Source organism: Camelus bactrianus, chromosome 1 (assembly GCF_048773025.1).
Source record: "Camelus bactrianus isolate YW-2024 breed Bactrian camel chromosome 1, ASM4877302v1, whole genome shotgun sequence".
NCBI classification, from domain to species: Eukaryota; Metazoa; Chordata; class Mammalia; order Artiodactyla; family Camelidae; genus Camelus; species Camelus bactrianus.
This window is the reverse complement of record NC_133539.1, coordinates 20,579,345-20,595,770: the sequence shown is the minus strand read 5'-3', so window position 1 is coordinate 20,595,770 and position 16,426 is coordinate 20,579,345. Positions and strand designations below refer to the sequence as shown.

The following is a 16,426-nucleotide window of genomic DNA, read 5'->3' as shown; positions in this document are numbered from 1 at the left end:
ATTAGGGATATAAATCATATGAAAACAAACAAGATACATGCAAAAGTGAGAAACATTTGTTTTAAGGGACAAAAATGAATATTAATATATTGACACTTAAATTGAAAATATGTGAGAAAGTTTTATCATAAATAAAATTATTAACAAGTTGGAAAATATCACTGTATTTGTAATACTTTTTGAGATCTTTAAAGAGGAGGAGTATGATTTTATTACCAGTATCTAGCACCAGCTGTGGAATTTTATGGGTAATACAAATTTTATTGAATTCTCATAGTAAGTTAAATATTATAGGGATTTCAAAAAATAGTTTTTGTTTACATTAGGAAAAATCAACAAAGACTTAATGTAGACTGTATTATTTGATTTAGATTTTTGACTTGTATAGATCAGACAGAACAGTAACATAGTGGGATCAGCATAAATAATGTAATGTAAGGAAATGTATAAATAACATGTTTTATGACAAATAAGACAAATTTAGTGACTTGAAAGAGCACAAATTTAATCTCCATTTCTGTGCTTTAGGAATCTGGACAGGGCATTAACTCAGTCCTTTGTTCACAGTCTCAGAATCTGCAATCAAGGGTTCATCCTGGCTGTGTCCTCATTATGAGGTCCACTAGGGAATAAACCAATTCCAAGCTCGTAGACTGTTGACAGGTTTTGTTTTCTTGACTATAGGCCTGGGATCCATGCAGGCTGTCAAATGGAGGCTGACCTCAGCAAATTGCTGCCTTTTGAAGTTCCCTGCCATATGGCCTTCTCCGCAGGCCATTTACAACGTGGTACTTTGCTTCTTAAATTCCAGCAAGGGAGTGAGAATCTTATACAATGAAATACAATCGCAGGAGTGACATTCTGTCACCTTTGCTGTATCATATTGGTCAGAAGCAAGTCACAGATCTAGAACGTGCTCTAGAGAAGTGGTCTACACAAAGATTTGAATATCAGTAGGTGGGAAACATATGGAATGGTCTTATATTCTGTCCACCACAGAGGAAAACTCAAGTACTGTATTAAGAAAGAGAAAAATTCCATTTAAATATAGCACAAAATACCTGAAGAAGGTAAATAATATGACTGGAGGTACCTCTAAATTAGTATGCAAAAATCCCTAGATATTTTATTATATTTTTAAGGGAAGCATAAATAACAAGAACCATCTGAAGGCTAAGCCCTAATGAAAATATCTTCCTTTACAATGTGGTGCAACTCTGTGCCAGTAATGAAATACTCATTTACATTGACTAATTCATTATTTATGTTTATAATAAATTAAAAATATGTATTTTCAAACTAGCAATATGAGTGAAGATTGTGATTATTTTTAGGGTTGCTGATCTACTTTGTACATTTTAAATGAGGAGCTAATCCTACTATTTACATTATAGCATCAATTTCAGTTACTAATTATTGAGTGACATTATTTGTATAGCATGAGATTGTCATTACTGAACTCTTCTGATGAATGTGATTAAGTGCTGATATTTCAACTTTGTATAAAAAAGTCTTATTGTCTCTAGATAATGGCAATGTGGGTAACCTGAAGTATCTTAAAGCCTCACAGCAGTGAGAAGAGAGATCAAGCACTATTAGGATATACTGGTTCATTTTCACTCTATTCTTTCCTACCTTCCACAAACTCCATTCAAACATATGCATGTCATATAGAAAAGATTCTTAATATAGACAGGGACAAGGAAATAGGAAAAGAATAATCCCATTACATTAAAATACTCTCTGGCAATAGTGTTTTATTAAAGTTTATCTGAGGTTGAATATAGAATGCCACGCAGTGAAATAGCGAAATTCTCCTGTTTCACAGTCACGCTGTCTCATACAGTATAGTATCTTTAACTGATGCTCTTGAGACTGGAAAACCAATACCGCCTTTTAAAAGTAACTCAGATAATTCAGTTGTGTTTGCAAGTGAATTTTCTGTTGTTTTGATCATTTGAAATGGTCCATTAGAAAAAGAACTTCCAGTTGATGAAAGGAATGTGTGCATTGTCCGTTGGAATACAGTTGTTTTTTTCAGCCAACTCTAGGCATAAAATGCTGGGAAGTGAAGATGTAAGAACCTCATAGATATAACACATATCACCTTGTAGCATACTGTAAAATTTAGTGAATCACCATGTTTAATATTATTTTATGTCCTCCTGCAATAATGTAAACTCTGTGAGTTTGAGAATCTCTCTTTTGTTCTCTGATGTAAACCTGTTTTCTAGAACAGTGGTGGACACATACTGTATATATAACTTTTTCAAAACTTATTAAGTTTTGCAAACTGTACTTTTTCAACAGTTTGTAAAAAGGATGATTTACAAAGTAGACATACATGTTTCTTAAATATATTTTAGGCTTTTCTATTTGCAGTGATTTAATGTTTAGTTTTATACTGATAATCTAATTATAAATCTTCCATTTTATCATCTAAACAGAAATTTACAGGTGTGAAATGAGCCATGTGTGTATTGGTCCATGCTTCATTTTTATCTATCTATCTATCTATCTATCTATCTATCTCTCTCTCTCTCTCTCTCTCTCTCTCTCTCTCTCTCTCTCTCTCTCTCTCTATGTATTTATTACTAATTCAAAAAGCTAAAACCATTGTAGTATTACATGAAAATAAGAATTCTATTACTACAGCAGCCTGAAGTCCATTGTTTTAAAAATATGAGTTTTCAAGATGCATTTTACCTTCAAAATCGGGAGGATCTTTCTTTTATCTCAAGCAGAACATCATGGAGAAAAGATATTACAGAAAGACAAATGCATTAGATGAATATTTTACTGTTTACTTTGAAGACTTCAACAACAAAAAAGTTTAGAGTTTGGTTAGAACTTACACAGAAGGGTTATTTGAAACTATAAAATAACAAATTCCTTTATAATTAGACAGACTGAAATATATCAATATATAGCTAACTGCTTTAGTTACAAAAACTAGACAACAAAATTATTATTAGCTATAAACCATATATAAGAAAAATAACTGTCATAATGGTACCTACAAATTTCAAAACTTTAATTTTGAATATACCTAAATATGTGTGTGTACATACACATGCATGTGTATTTTTTCTTCCTTTAAAATAGACTCCAATTTTAGAGAAGTTTTAGGTTCACAGAAAATCTGAGCAGAATGTACAGAGAATTCTCATATACTTTCTGTTTCCCTCTTCACATACACATGCAGCCTCCCCCACTGTCAACATTTTGCACCAGAGTGGTACATTTGTTACAATACACGAACCTACACTAACACATCTTCATCACCTAAAGTCAGTAGTTTACATTAGGGTTCACCTTTGGTGTTGTGTATTCTGTGGGTTTTGATAAATGAATAATGGCATGTTTCCATTATTACAGTATCATACAGAACAGTTTCACAGCCTTAAATGCTCTGTGCTCTGTCTATTAATCTCTCTCTCCCCCCACCCCTTGGCAACCACTGATCTTTTTATTGTCTTCATAGTTTTGCCATTTTCAGAATGCCAGAGTTAGACTCACACAATATGTAGACTTTTCAAATTTGCTTCTTTCACTTAGTAACATACAGTTAAGTTTCTAACTGTGTCTTTGTGTGTCTTGATAACTAATTTATTTTTAGCACTGAATAATAATCTGGTGTCTAGATGTGCCACAGTTCATTTCTCCAGTCACCATTGAAGAATATCTCCCTTACTTCTAAGTTTTAGCAATTACGAGTAAGGCTGCCACACTCATCTGTGTGTAGATTTTTGTGTGTTTCAAGTTTCAACTCCTTTGTGTAAATATTACAGAATGCAGTTGCTGGACTATATAGTTAAAAGCATATTTAGTTTTACAAGACTTCCAAACTGTCTGACTGTACCACTTTAAATCCTCACCAGCAGTGAATGAGAGTTTTTGTTGCTCCATATCCTTACCAGCTTTTGATGTTGTCAACGTTCTGGATTTTGGCTATTTTAATAGGTGTGTAGTGGTATCTCATTGTTTAAAATTTGCATATCTCAGTGACATGATGTGAGATATATTTTCATATGTTTAGTTGTCATATATGTATGGCATATGTATGCATATCATCCCTGATGAACTGTCTGTTCATGTCTTTGCCCAGTTTTTAATAAGGTTGTTTTTTAAAGAATTCTTTGTATATTTTGGGTAACAGTCCTTTACTATATATGTCTTTGAATACATTTTCTTGCTGTATGTGGTTTGTCTTCTAATTCTCTTTGCATTGTCTTCCCCGGATCAGAAAATTTTCATTTTAAATGAAGTCCAACTTATCAATTCTTTAATTCATGGACAATGCTTTTGAGGTTGTAACTAAAAGTCATCATCACGCCCAAAAATTTTCACGTTTTTTTCCTATGTTATTTTCTAGGAGTGTTGTAGTTTTGTGTTTTACAGTTAGGTCTATCTATAATCTATTTTCAGTTTATTTTTGTGGAGGGTATAAAGTCTGTTTAGGTTCTGTTTGCTTAAATTGACCATTTCTCTATGGAAAATAAATACATGAGTTAACAGATTTTAAGTATACTTTAAGACAATAACTGCTTAATTTAGGGGAAAAATAAAAGGGTTTTAGTCAAGAAAAGTCCTGGCATGTAGGTTGGCTATAATAGAAAAATAAATGAAACATTTAGTTTAATTCTTTTGCTACATGTTATATTTATACACGATGATCTACAATATTGAAAATGAGCATTTGGGACAGATGTTTAATAAACTAACACACTGTTAAAATAAAAATGATGAGGTTAGTTGATTAAATTCTGATCTTTAAAATGACATTTCTGTAAGTGACTAAATAGAAAGATGGTATCTGTTAAGTGATTGTAAGGCATAGTTATTGTATTACTTTGTTAGGGCTGCCATATCAAAGTATTGCAAAATGAGTGACTTAAGTAACAGAAATTTATTTTCTCACTATTGTAGAGATAAAAATCTGAGATCAAGATGTTGCCAGGGTTAGTTCCTTCTGAAGGCTGTGAGGAAAAATTTGTTCCGTGCCTCTTAGCTTCAGGTGGTTTTCTGACAGTCTTTGATACTCTTACTTCTGCTACATCGAGTTGATCTCTGCCTTCATCTTCACATGGCAACTGTGTGAAGGCTGACTTCTCCTTTTTATAAGGACACCATGTATGCTGTATTGAAGCCCACTGTGCTCCTGTATGACCTCATCTTCACTTAACTAACCATATTTGCAACAGCCTTATTCCCAAATAAGGTCACATTCTGAAGTATAGGACTTCAACGACTGAATTTTTGAAGGACACAATTCAGCTCCTTATGGTGATAAAGAACTCTTCTCCCAACATAGTTTCAACCTCAATGTGAAAGAAGAAACTAACATTTAAATGAAAGTGACATTTTATCACGGATATCAACTGCTAAATGATGGCTCAGTTTTTGCAGAGAAAGAATACAAATCATCAAAACAGTTATCAAGAGTGGCTGGTGAACTAGAACTTAATAGAGTAAGAGGTTGGAAAAAGAAACTTAATATCTTAAAATTCTACAAAGTTAACATAATGACCATGACATAAGAGATTATTGTCACATTTAAATTCAACATTAAGAAATTTAATTTTCCATTTCAATTTAGTAATTTGCAGTTATGTGCCTTTTCTTAGTTTTTTTGAACTCACTACTTGTAAGTCTATCTAAAACCATTTCTGAAAACAAAATTAAACTTTAAAAAAGTTGTTTTTATTTTAAAATAATATTTCAATATATAAAAACATTTTATATGAATGTTTTATTGCTTATTTTGTTATTTGTATTTGCAATTTCTAGGTGAATTATTTGCTCTATATTCTCTCCATATCAAATATATTCAAACACAAGGCATTTAGTATTTCCATAAAAATAAAAATGCTGGTGAAAAATGTGTCCGTTTTTATAGTCTATTCACTCAGCATTATTGCTCATTCATATTCATTTATATGTTATTTTCCTGCATTTTCTGCAATGGTTATCATATCTCAAACCGACAGCTTCCCAAATTAATATTGAGTCCAATTCTTTTTTGTGGATGTAGGTGGGATTGATTACCATCCCCTTCAATACTGTTTTTTCCGCTGAATTGCTGCACAGAAGCAAAATATTTAATGCCTGTGCATATAGAGCTAAGTACAGAGTACAGAGTAGGCGCTTAAGAAGATTTTAAGATAAATGAATGTGTTATGGAATGAATTAAGAATTGAGAAATAAGAGAGCAAATGATAAAATGAATATAGGAATCAGTGAATAATGTATATAAAGCCACCTGCTAACCAAAAATTATGAATAATGTTTTCCTCATATGGACTTGCCAATTTTTATCAGTTGCAAAGCATTATCATTTCTACTACGGAGGCGATTTTTAATGTGTGTATTGTTTAATTCCTCATTATTTTACTCTTGTAGAAGTTAACAGGGGGAGGGTATAGCTCAAGTGGTAGAGCGCATGTTTAGCATGCATGAAGTCTTGGGTTCAATCCCCAGTACCTCCTCTAAAAATAAAGAAATGAACCTAATTACCTCCCCCACCAAAAAAAAAAAAAAAAAAAAAAAAAAAAGAAGAAGAAGAAGTTAACATAAAAGATACTATCAGGAAGGCGGGACCATTTCCAAATATGAAAGCTCAGAGATCATTGTGTACTATCCTCAACTCAAAATATAAAAAAGAAAATTACACAGGAGTTAGTTTATTTTTTTGAAAGATAAAACAAATTTCTATTTAATTAGTTTTTTGAATCACACCTAAGTAAATGTCTGGTTGTTGCCTAAAATCATCTCTTCAGTTTGTTAGGATGACTTCCTTAATATTTTCTGTTTTGTAAACTTTTCTACAAGTAGATATACATTATAAAATGTGTTGTAATTCAAATTCATTATAGCTTAATAGAGTCATCCTTTCTAAACTACTTCAAAGATGAATCATTAGAGATTAACATATTTCAGTGGTATCTGATGCAGGTTTTAGTAAAAATTATATGGCCCTTTCATTTTGTCTGATATATATATAACTGTTATTTTTGTGTCATGAATGATTTTTGGTTTATTTCCTGTTTGTTGTTATTTCTGCCTTACTTGTCCATTTTTCAAATTTTATCTTGATAACTTACCTGAAAAAAAATCACGTTTTATTCCTAACTTGGTAAATGAAATACAAAGTTTCTTAGTTTCCCTATGCAAAATAATGTTTACATTTTAACAGATTTCATAGTTTTCATTAAGAAACAATAGCCATTTTTCTTTTTTGGTTTATATCAACAGTATTACTTATAGTTAACGATTTTATGATGCGTGGGTTACAGTGCTTTCTTACTTCCTTAAATGCTGCCCTTTGTAGTATTTATTTATTTAAGTATTTACTACCCTTAAAAGAAATCACCCTCATCTTTGAGAGACAGCTCTATGGGGGGAAGAAAAGGAAACCTCAAGTTTTATCACGTGGCATTTTTTAATGTTTATTTTTTAATCTGGGAAATCAAGTTCAGTTGGAAAACATCAGTGACTAAAAGAAGAAACAGAAGCAGGAAAACACCAGAATGGTGAATTTTGTTATCTAATGTTAGAATAATTAAGGACACATGTAACAATGTTGTTTATGATTTTGAAGATTTTTTTAATGTTTTGAATCAAAATATAAAGCCATTGTCCATTATATACTGTTTGTTTTCTTAAATCATGATGGTGTTACTGATTTCATTTTAATTCTTCTTATAATTCACAGTATGTAAATAATACCCTTAAATGGTCAAAATGATATTATAATATTAAATCATTTAGAGATAATTTTTAAATCACCAAATTTTATATATGAGCTATATTAAATACTAATTTCCATAAACAAAATTACATTTACTTGCACAAAGTATGGAATGTCAGTGAATTAGAAAAGTTATTCTTATGAAAAATATAATGATGGTTTCAAGAAAAGAAGTATATTAATGGAAGTTCAAACATTTTATTTTTCACAACAGTTTTTGCAATATAATGACCCTAGGGCTCTCTTTCAAGTATGAGTATATTTATAATAGATTATTTGTATGAAAATCATTTTCCCTATTCTGATGTTTCTTGAACAGTAATTCAATGGCTTGCCTGTGTCAAATATAAAACTCAAAAATACTTATCTAGAGCTTTTCCTACTCATGTTTATTTTGCCTTAGGTTAGAATTTGTCAGTGTTGTTGTGAGTCATAGACAACTAGTTGAACTCCAATAAATGTGTTCCCCTCCTATATGGTAAGAGAACTCTTTTGCTGTTAATACAACCACCAAAGATTAAAAATATATAGTATTCAGTCTGTCTTCATGAGATCTGACCTGTGACTAAGTTCTTGCAGATGAGAAGTGATGGAAACTGTCACAAGAAAACTTCTAAGAACACCCTATGAAAGATAGTTCAAATGAAGACTTTTTCTTTGTTCCTATTGCCTGGAGCTATGGACACCATCTTTAATGGGGGATGGATTGTTGAACACAAAGGAACCTCAATCTCTGAAGACTTCTGGACGTAGACACTTTATCACCATTAGGCTTTATCACCATTAAGCTGTCTAGGTTTTGCCTACTATGAGGGAAAAATAACTCTACCTTGCTGAAGTCACATATTTTGGATATGTGCAACTGAGAAAAACCCTAACATTAGCTGCTACACATTTGGAGTACACAATCTGTGTTTATAGTTTACTATATTATATCTAACAAATATAGTATTAATCTCTCTTTTTAAATTTATACAAACAAATGTAGCAGTTAGAAAAGAATAATGCCTCTTAGATGAAGCAATCATTGTGGATACTAGATAGTGAATACTAGGTATTTTTAATAATGTTTCTCCTCTGTAGATAGCCCCAGGGTACTACATCATTCCTACCTATACTTTAATTAGCCATCTTTTCATTAAGGCATTTTAAATTACTCTTTCTGCATATACTACCTGTTTCTTATCAGATACTTGTTATAGCACACATGGATAACCTCTAATGCTAGAAGCAAGTAGAACATTATGATATCACTGATACAAATAGCATCGCTGCTGTTGGTATAGAATGGAACACAGGCAAAGGCAGGGGTTGAATGACCCAGTAGTTGTGGCAATTATAAACATTCTACATGGTTTAACTTATTTCAACTTTCCAATAGGGAGTGGAAGAGAATCAGTATAAAGGTCTTAAATATCAAATTTAGAACACACATGATAAATCAAAAATCTTGTTTAATGCGGCTATTAACCAAACCAAGAGACTTCTTTTCAGGGCTGCAGAGTTGAAATGCCAATTAAATACACACTTAAAAATAAATACACAGGAGGAAGAGTGGAATATTGAGATATTGTATCAAAACATTTGGGCAGACACAGATGAGGGTGATAATTTTGATCTCCAAAATAACTCAGATGTTCCTTGTCTTGGAAATTGGCTTTCTCTTCATAAAATTCTTCCAATGACTTCACCAGAGAGTTTCTTCATGAGGAGATGCTTATTCTAGTCAAAATTCACTGCTACAACTACTCATTCTGCCTTCAGTCTTTAAAAATTGGAACCCATCAAAGTCCAGATGGAAAAGTACAAGAAGTGATCTGGGACAAAGTAGACCACACACTAAAAGAATAACATGGCCTTGCCAATTTGTATCAGCAGGAGTTGAGGGAACATATATGGGAGTAGACTTAAGAGATGTTTGACCAAGGAGGACAAAATATGAAAGTAGGTAAATGTATTGATATGGATACACCAAATCAGGATTAGGGATTGGTTTAAGCACTGGGGAATTGTGTGGATTAAGTTGGTTAATTACATCCTGAACTCCAACATGACCTTTAGTCAGTGAGAAATTCTGAAATATTCCTGGAGTATTGAAGAAGAAGAAATCTAAAGATTCAGGGAGAATAGAAATTTTATACTGGTCAGTTGTGAGTTATTTGGACATATGTGTGTCCTTTCCCCCAGGCACCCTCATTTTTATAGTGTGGGTCCATGTACAAACTGACCATGGTGGAAAAGATAGAGGCAATTCATTAGCACTAAAACATGGATTTCTTCTCACCATGAATGATCTGTTTACTGTCACTAATAAGTGCCTAACCTACTGACATTCAGCCCTAAAGGACAATCTTTCCTCAGGGGTAATAACACTAACCTGCAGGAAAGTTGACTCTATTGGACTATTTTATCATGAGAGGGGCAGAGGTTTGCTCTCATGGATTTAAATATATTCGAAATATTAAATTCGCTTCCTGTCTGCAGTGCTTCTGCCATTATCACCACTCATGATCTTACAGAATGCCTTATCCTTCAACACGTAATCCCATAGAACATCTCTGCATACCTTAGGGTAAAGTGAGTGTAACACTGGGATCACACATACAGGATTCATTATTTTGAACACATGGTCAGAAAGAGCAGGTTTAATAGAATAATGGAATAATGTACTAAAGACTTAGTAATAGGACCCACGCCTGATAGGTTAGATGTGATGACATCTACTCCTTAGCCAAACAGCATGGGTCCAAGAATCAGGCGGAAGACAGGGATGTGGGCCTTCTCACTGTTACAACTAATTATCTACTTCAGATATTTTTTTATTCCAAATCCTGAATCTAATTGCTTGGAGTATTTGGATGCTTTGGTGCTCGATGATCAGATAAATCAGTTTCATATCTCCAATGGTTTGGAAACTGAGACTGACTTCTCACCCAGTCTCCAATGTTTTTGAAATTTCATGTCACTAATCCAACAGGCAGAAAAAGGGGTCATTGGATTTAGTGGCCAAGGTGAATAATTCTCATTACCAAGCATGAGCTGGGATGCTGCCTGTTTAAGGAGGTAATAAAAAATATGTGACCTCCAGTCTGACCTGTAAGCTGGACCAAGTATGTGGAGGCTGTTGGCACCACCATGCACCCCCCATCCCTTCAAATGTGTGCTCTGATTGTCTACCCCAAGCTAGGAGCTACCCAAAGACACAGCCTTGAGATAGTAAAATGATGCTGAGACCATCTGGACTGTGTACATGATTGAACCCAGTTAAAGCCTCTCTTGCAGCTGCCCAAGACAAGCTTTGAAAGTTCCCTTGTTGCTTTTTTTTTTTTTTTAATTTACATATAGTCAGTTTACAATGTGTCAATTTCTGGTGTACAGCATAATAGTTCAGTCATACACATACATACATATATTCGTTTTCATATTCTTTTTCATTATAGGTTACTACAAGATATTGAATATAGTTCTCTGTGCTATACAGTATAAACTTATTGTTTATCTATTATATATTTATTAGTTAGTATCTGCAAATCTTGAACTCCCAATTTATCCATCCCTCCTCCTCCCAATTCCAGTAGTCATAAGTTTGTTTTCTCTACCTGTGAGTTGGTTTCTGTTTTATAAATAAGTTCATTTGTCTTTTTATTTTTTTTTTTAAGATTCCACATCTAAGTGATATCATATGGTATTTTTCTTTCTCTTTCTGACTTCATTTAGAATATGGCAATCTCCATGTCCATCCATTTGCTGTAAATGGCATTATTTTATTATTTTTTATGGCTGAGTAATATCTGATGTAGAAATACACTACAACTTCTTTATCCAGTCATCTGTTGATGGACATTTAAGTTGTTTCCGTGTCTTGGCTATTGTAAATAGTGCTATTATGAACACTAGGGTGCATGTATCTTTTTGAACTGGATATATGCCCAGGAGTGGGATTGCTGGACAGTGTGAAGATTCCTCCCTTGCTTCTTAAAGCTGCCACCTACCAATCTGGAGTGGCTGCCTCTTTCTTAAAACTCCACGTACAGGGCAGGTTTCAGATTACACAAGGGAAGCTCCTGAGAAGGTTGTGAACTAACACTGCTACAAGCTGAAACTAACACTGCTGCAAACTGGGAGCAAAAAGAACCCCCCAGGGATTCACTAGCATTCTTAATACTCCTTTGCTCAGTAGATTTGGTCAATGGAGAATTACTTCTATTAAGGTGGTAATGAATTAGACCCAGATAATTCAGAAAAAAAGAGTTAGGTTACCCTTGCTCCAAGAAATAACCCATTTTATCAGGTTTCCAACAAAGAATTAAAAAAACGTGGAATAAATAGTTTAAAAAAATAAAACTATAGTTATCAAATTAAGTCAGGGTAAGCTACAGATGTGTGGGTCTGGGGATTGCAAGAGTTAAAAACCCCAGCTTTGTTTTAAGTTAATTGTCTTTGTTCTTCCTTTTTCTCAACCACCATACCCAGAGATTTAGAAGTCTTTGGGAACATGACAGAAGTGAATCCTCTCCACAAGGATACGTTAGCTGTGCTGCTTTATGCATCCTATTTTAGATATATACACATGTGCACTACATTATATATATTCCATATACAGATTACATGTAGTGCAAATGAATGTATCTGTATATTGCATGTATATTTATATTTTAGTTCAATGTTCAACCTAAACTCTAAAATAAAACATAAAATGAGGGCCCTGGATATCCAATCTTCTTTCTTCACTAAGAAATATTTTATAACATTCATTTTAGGTAAAAAATATAGGAGAGATTTTAACCACAAGAATATGTATACACTATTTTATCTCACTGAAATATACCTTACTTCTCTTTAGTTTGAATGAATAATGTTTTCATCTAAGGCCAATTCTGAATTTTTAATTTTTATTTCAATAGTATTGTGTTAAGAAAACTGTGAGATCACAGCTAGGCTCATGATCAAAATATGGAAATAAGTGTTAGTTATGGGCTATGGAGAAAGAAAAAATACATTTTTACAAGTATTTGATCCTGTCTTTAAGTTTATTTTTAATTATGCATAGTTACATATTTTTGACCCAAAACTGAATCTAAGTGTAAATATCCTAATGTACAAACAGATCTGAGTACACTTTCTGTTGTCTGAAATAGTGGGAGCAACAGAAATGGCTTCAACAACTTTAAATAAAACGTATTAAAGATACAGTAGGTGGTTAAAAGGTAAAAATGTTAAAAGGTAAAAAATTAATTAAATAAACAAACAACAACAAAACCTCATCAGTGAGTCCAGAAGCTGGATTTGAAACCTAAGCGTACTTCCCATAAACTAAGAGCCACAGGAGAACTTTTCACTGGGTATATAGAGAGAGTACTTGTGCTGAGTTCAAAAACATACTTTTAGTAAATGAATATATGTTAGTATCCCAGTATTTCAAAGCATTGTTTCTTTGTAATGAAACAGTGAATTCATTAGAAAATAATACAATAAGATAAAGTGAAAAATATTGAAGAACTCATGTGTGAAAATGTGTATTTTTTATTCCAGTGTTGCTTGCAACTAAAGCACAAAGATAATTTAAAAAGAAACATCATATTATGTTTTACATGTTTGTTCATCTTTTTTATTAAAAACAAATTCATTCATTTGAAACACAGATTTATTCTTCAGCTGAATATATAGAAAGATTTCATTTATTCTGTGAATCTTTTATAAGTGACTTTGGAAATTACAGTAGATAATAGCTTTCCATTATTTTAAATAATCCTTATTGAAGCATAATATTCTTTCAGAAGCTGTACAAAAATCATAATATACAGGTGGATGGGTTTTAACACAGTGAATTCTCTATATAACAAGCAGTTAGATAGTGAAATAAAGCATCATAAGCTCCCAGAAGCCACCCCCAGGTTCGCTAGGTTCTTCCCAGAATTGTTAGTTCTTCACCAATATAATAACCTCTCTGATGTTTAACACCATAAATGATTTGGTCTATTTTTATATGTTGTACTAATGGAATTTTACTATATGTATTCTTTTGTGTTTGGCATCTTTTACTCAAACTTTTTTGTGAGATGCATCCAAGCAGTAGTTATCTTATCTCCTTATATATGTTTCTTTTTATAAATTTGTAAAAACATATATACATATATGTATCTATACATATATGAATATATATACGTATATAAATGCTCAAACACACTGTTAATGGGCTTTTTTTTAAGCTTTTGTCTATTTCAAGCAGTGCTGCTACAACACATACTTGAGAATGAAATTGCTGAACACTTAGTTCTAGTACAGGATGCCAATGAGTTTTCCAAACCAGTTGTACTGACTTAACGCTACCATCACCAATGTGTAAGAGTTCCAGTTACTCCACATCCTGGACAACACCTACTATTACCATTCTTTTTCACTTGATCCATTTTAGTGGTGGTATATGGAAATTTAATTTCATCTTGCAGATTCCTGTTGAATAATGAAGTTGAGTACCTTTTCACACGTTTATAAGCTGATTCATTTTGTAAGGATCTCTTCCAGCATTTACATGTTTTATGTGTTTTAATCCATTGCATTTTCTGCTCCGCATAGAATTGTGTCTTGCAAAAATTCATAAGTTGAAGTCGTAACTCCTACTACCTCAGAATGTGTCCTTGTTTGGAAAACAGTGTTCTTGCAGATATAATTATGTGAGATGAGGGCCTATTGGTTATGGGTGGACCTTAATCAAATACACCTGGTGTCCTTATAAAAAGGGAGAAATTTGGACACAGACACACATACAAGGAAGAATTACCATGTGAAGATGAAGATAGAAGTTGATGTAGCAGAAACCAAGGAACACCAAAGATTGACAGCAAACCACCAGAATCTAGGAGATAGATAAAGACAGAATTTTCCCTTGCAGTCCTTAGAAAGAACAACCTTACTGACATCTTGATCTAGGATGTCTGGCCTCCAGAACTGAAGCCCCTTCTGGCCATGGTGAATCTCCCTCTCTGTCTGAACCAGGTCTGGGAAGGAGAAAGCCTGGGATTTGTTACCGAGTTGTCTTGTGCTTTATATTTTTGTTTAATTTCCTCCATGACTTCAAGCAATAATTCAGAAAAGACTTTGTCTTTTAAGATAAACATTAAACTTTGTGTTGCCAGTTGTCTCAAGTCTCTCTACTGCCCAGGGTGGGTACTTCTCCATCATGAAGCTAAGGATGTTGAGACAACATGGTGGCGATGGACCAGGCTAGGTTATCTGGGTGGAAATATGTGATGGAAAGACTCAGTATTGTATTGCACTTAAATCTTCCATTGGGAGTCACTGTATAAATACTAGAAGTTTTAAAAGGAAATTATCTGAGAAAAATTAGTCATCCATAATAACAGCCACCTTCAAAAAGGTTCATCCCAGGGCCTCAGAGCATATATAGTCATCCCTTGATAACTGCCAGGGATTGACTCCAAACCCCTGCAGAATTGGAGGATGCTCAAGTTCCTTATTTAAAATGGGTTAGTATTTGCAAATGGCCTTTGCACATCCTCCCCTAAACTTTAAGCCATCTCTAGATTACTTGTAATACCTAATACAGTAAAAATGCTATGTAAATAATTGTAAATAGTAAATAGTTGTAAATGCTATTTAAAGAGTTGCCTGTGGTGGTAAATTCAAGTTCTGTTTTTTTGGAGCTATATGGAATTTTTTTCCCAGATATTTTCCATCTGCAGTTGATTGAATCTGACACATGTTAAATACAGATGCATCTGGACCATAGTGCCATTCATGAATATTGGAAGGAAGGGGCTGAGCACATATGTAAGACACCAGTCTTTCTTAATTCGAAGATAGCTCTTTCCAGTGTCTGTGTTGCTACTGTTGGAGCTTTCTTAGTACTGAGGTTGCTCATCTCTCCCTGTTGCCACTGTGTTCAGATTGTCAGTGGTAGGGCCCCAGCTGGAGAGCCACACAGCACTGGGACCAAGGCCAATGCACAATTGTAGTGCTGCCACCTCAAGATTCATAGTTTTGCAAGTGGGTATCCAATTGACCCACTATCAAAACCAAATTTTTCTCCACTTTACATCAACTTTTTAATCTCAGATTTTTTAATTATATTTTCCTTGTCTATTTGTCTATTTCTGAGCTAATTGTATTAATGAACCAAACTTGGATCTGCTCACCCATACACAGTAAAGCCAATCTACGGACACCAGGTTGTGGTGAAGGAAAGTACAGCGTTTATTGCAGGGTGCCAAGCAGGGAGTCCAGGCAGTTAGTGCTTAAGTGCTTAAAAGACCTGAATTCCCCTGATGGCTTTCAGGGAAAGGTTTTTAAATACAGAGTGAGGGAAGGGGGTTGTGGGGTACATGATCAGCTTGTGGACATTCTTCTGATTGGTTGGCAGTGAGGCAGTCGGGATTCTACATCATCAAACTTCTGGCTCCAAACTTTCTGTGGTCTGCTTGCTTGTGGACAACATACGGTTAACTTCTCTAAACACTGGTGGGTGTTTTAGGATCTGCAAAACAGCTCAAAGGATATAGCTCAGAATATTATCCTTAGCCCTTGAGGAGGAACTATAGGTCCTTGACTGTGCAGTGGCTAAACTATTATTATTTTGTCTTGCTTGGCTCTTTTCCTTTGCTTCTGCATTTTCTCACTTATTTGATGAAGTTTAGTCTTGCAACTCGGGAAAGGCCT

At 33.6% G+C, this 16,426-nt stretch overlaps 1 pseudogene; it reads right to left on the bottom strand.

The window, feature by feature from the left end:
• Positions 1-15,632, bottom strand: part of LOC105073247 (ubiquitin-conjugating enzyme E2 J2-like) — a 110,732-nt pseudogene extending 95,100 nt beyond the window's left edge.
• Positions 15,633-16,426: the final 794 nt, after the last annotated feature.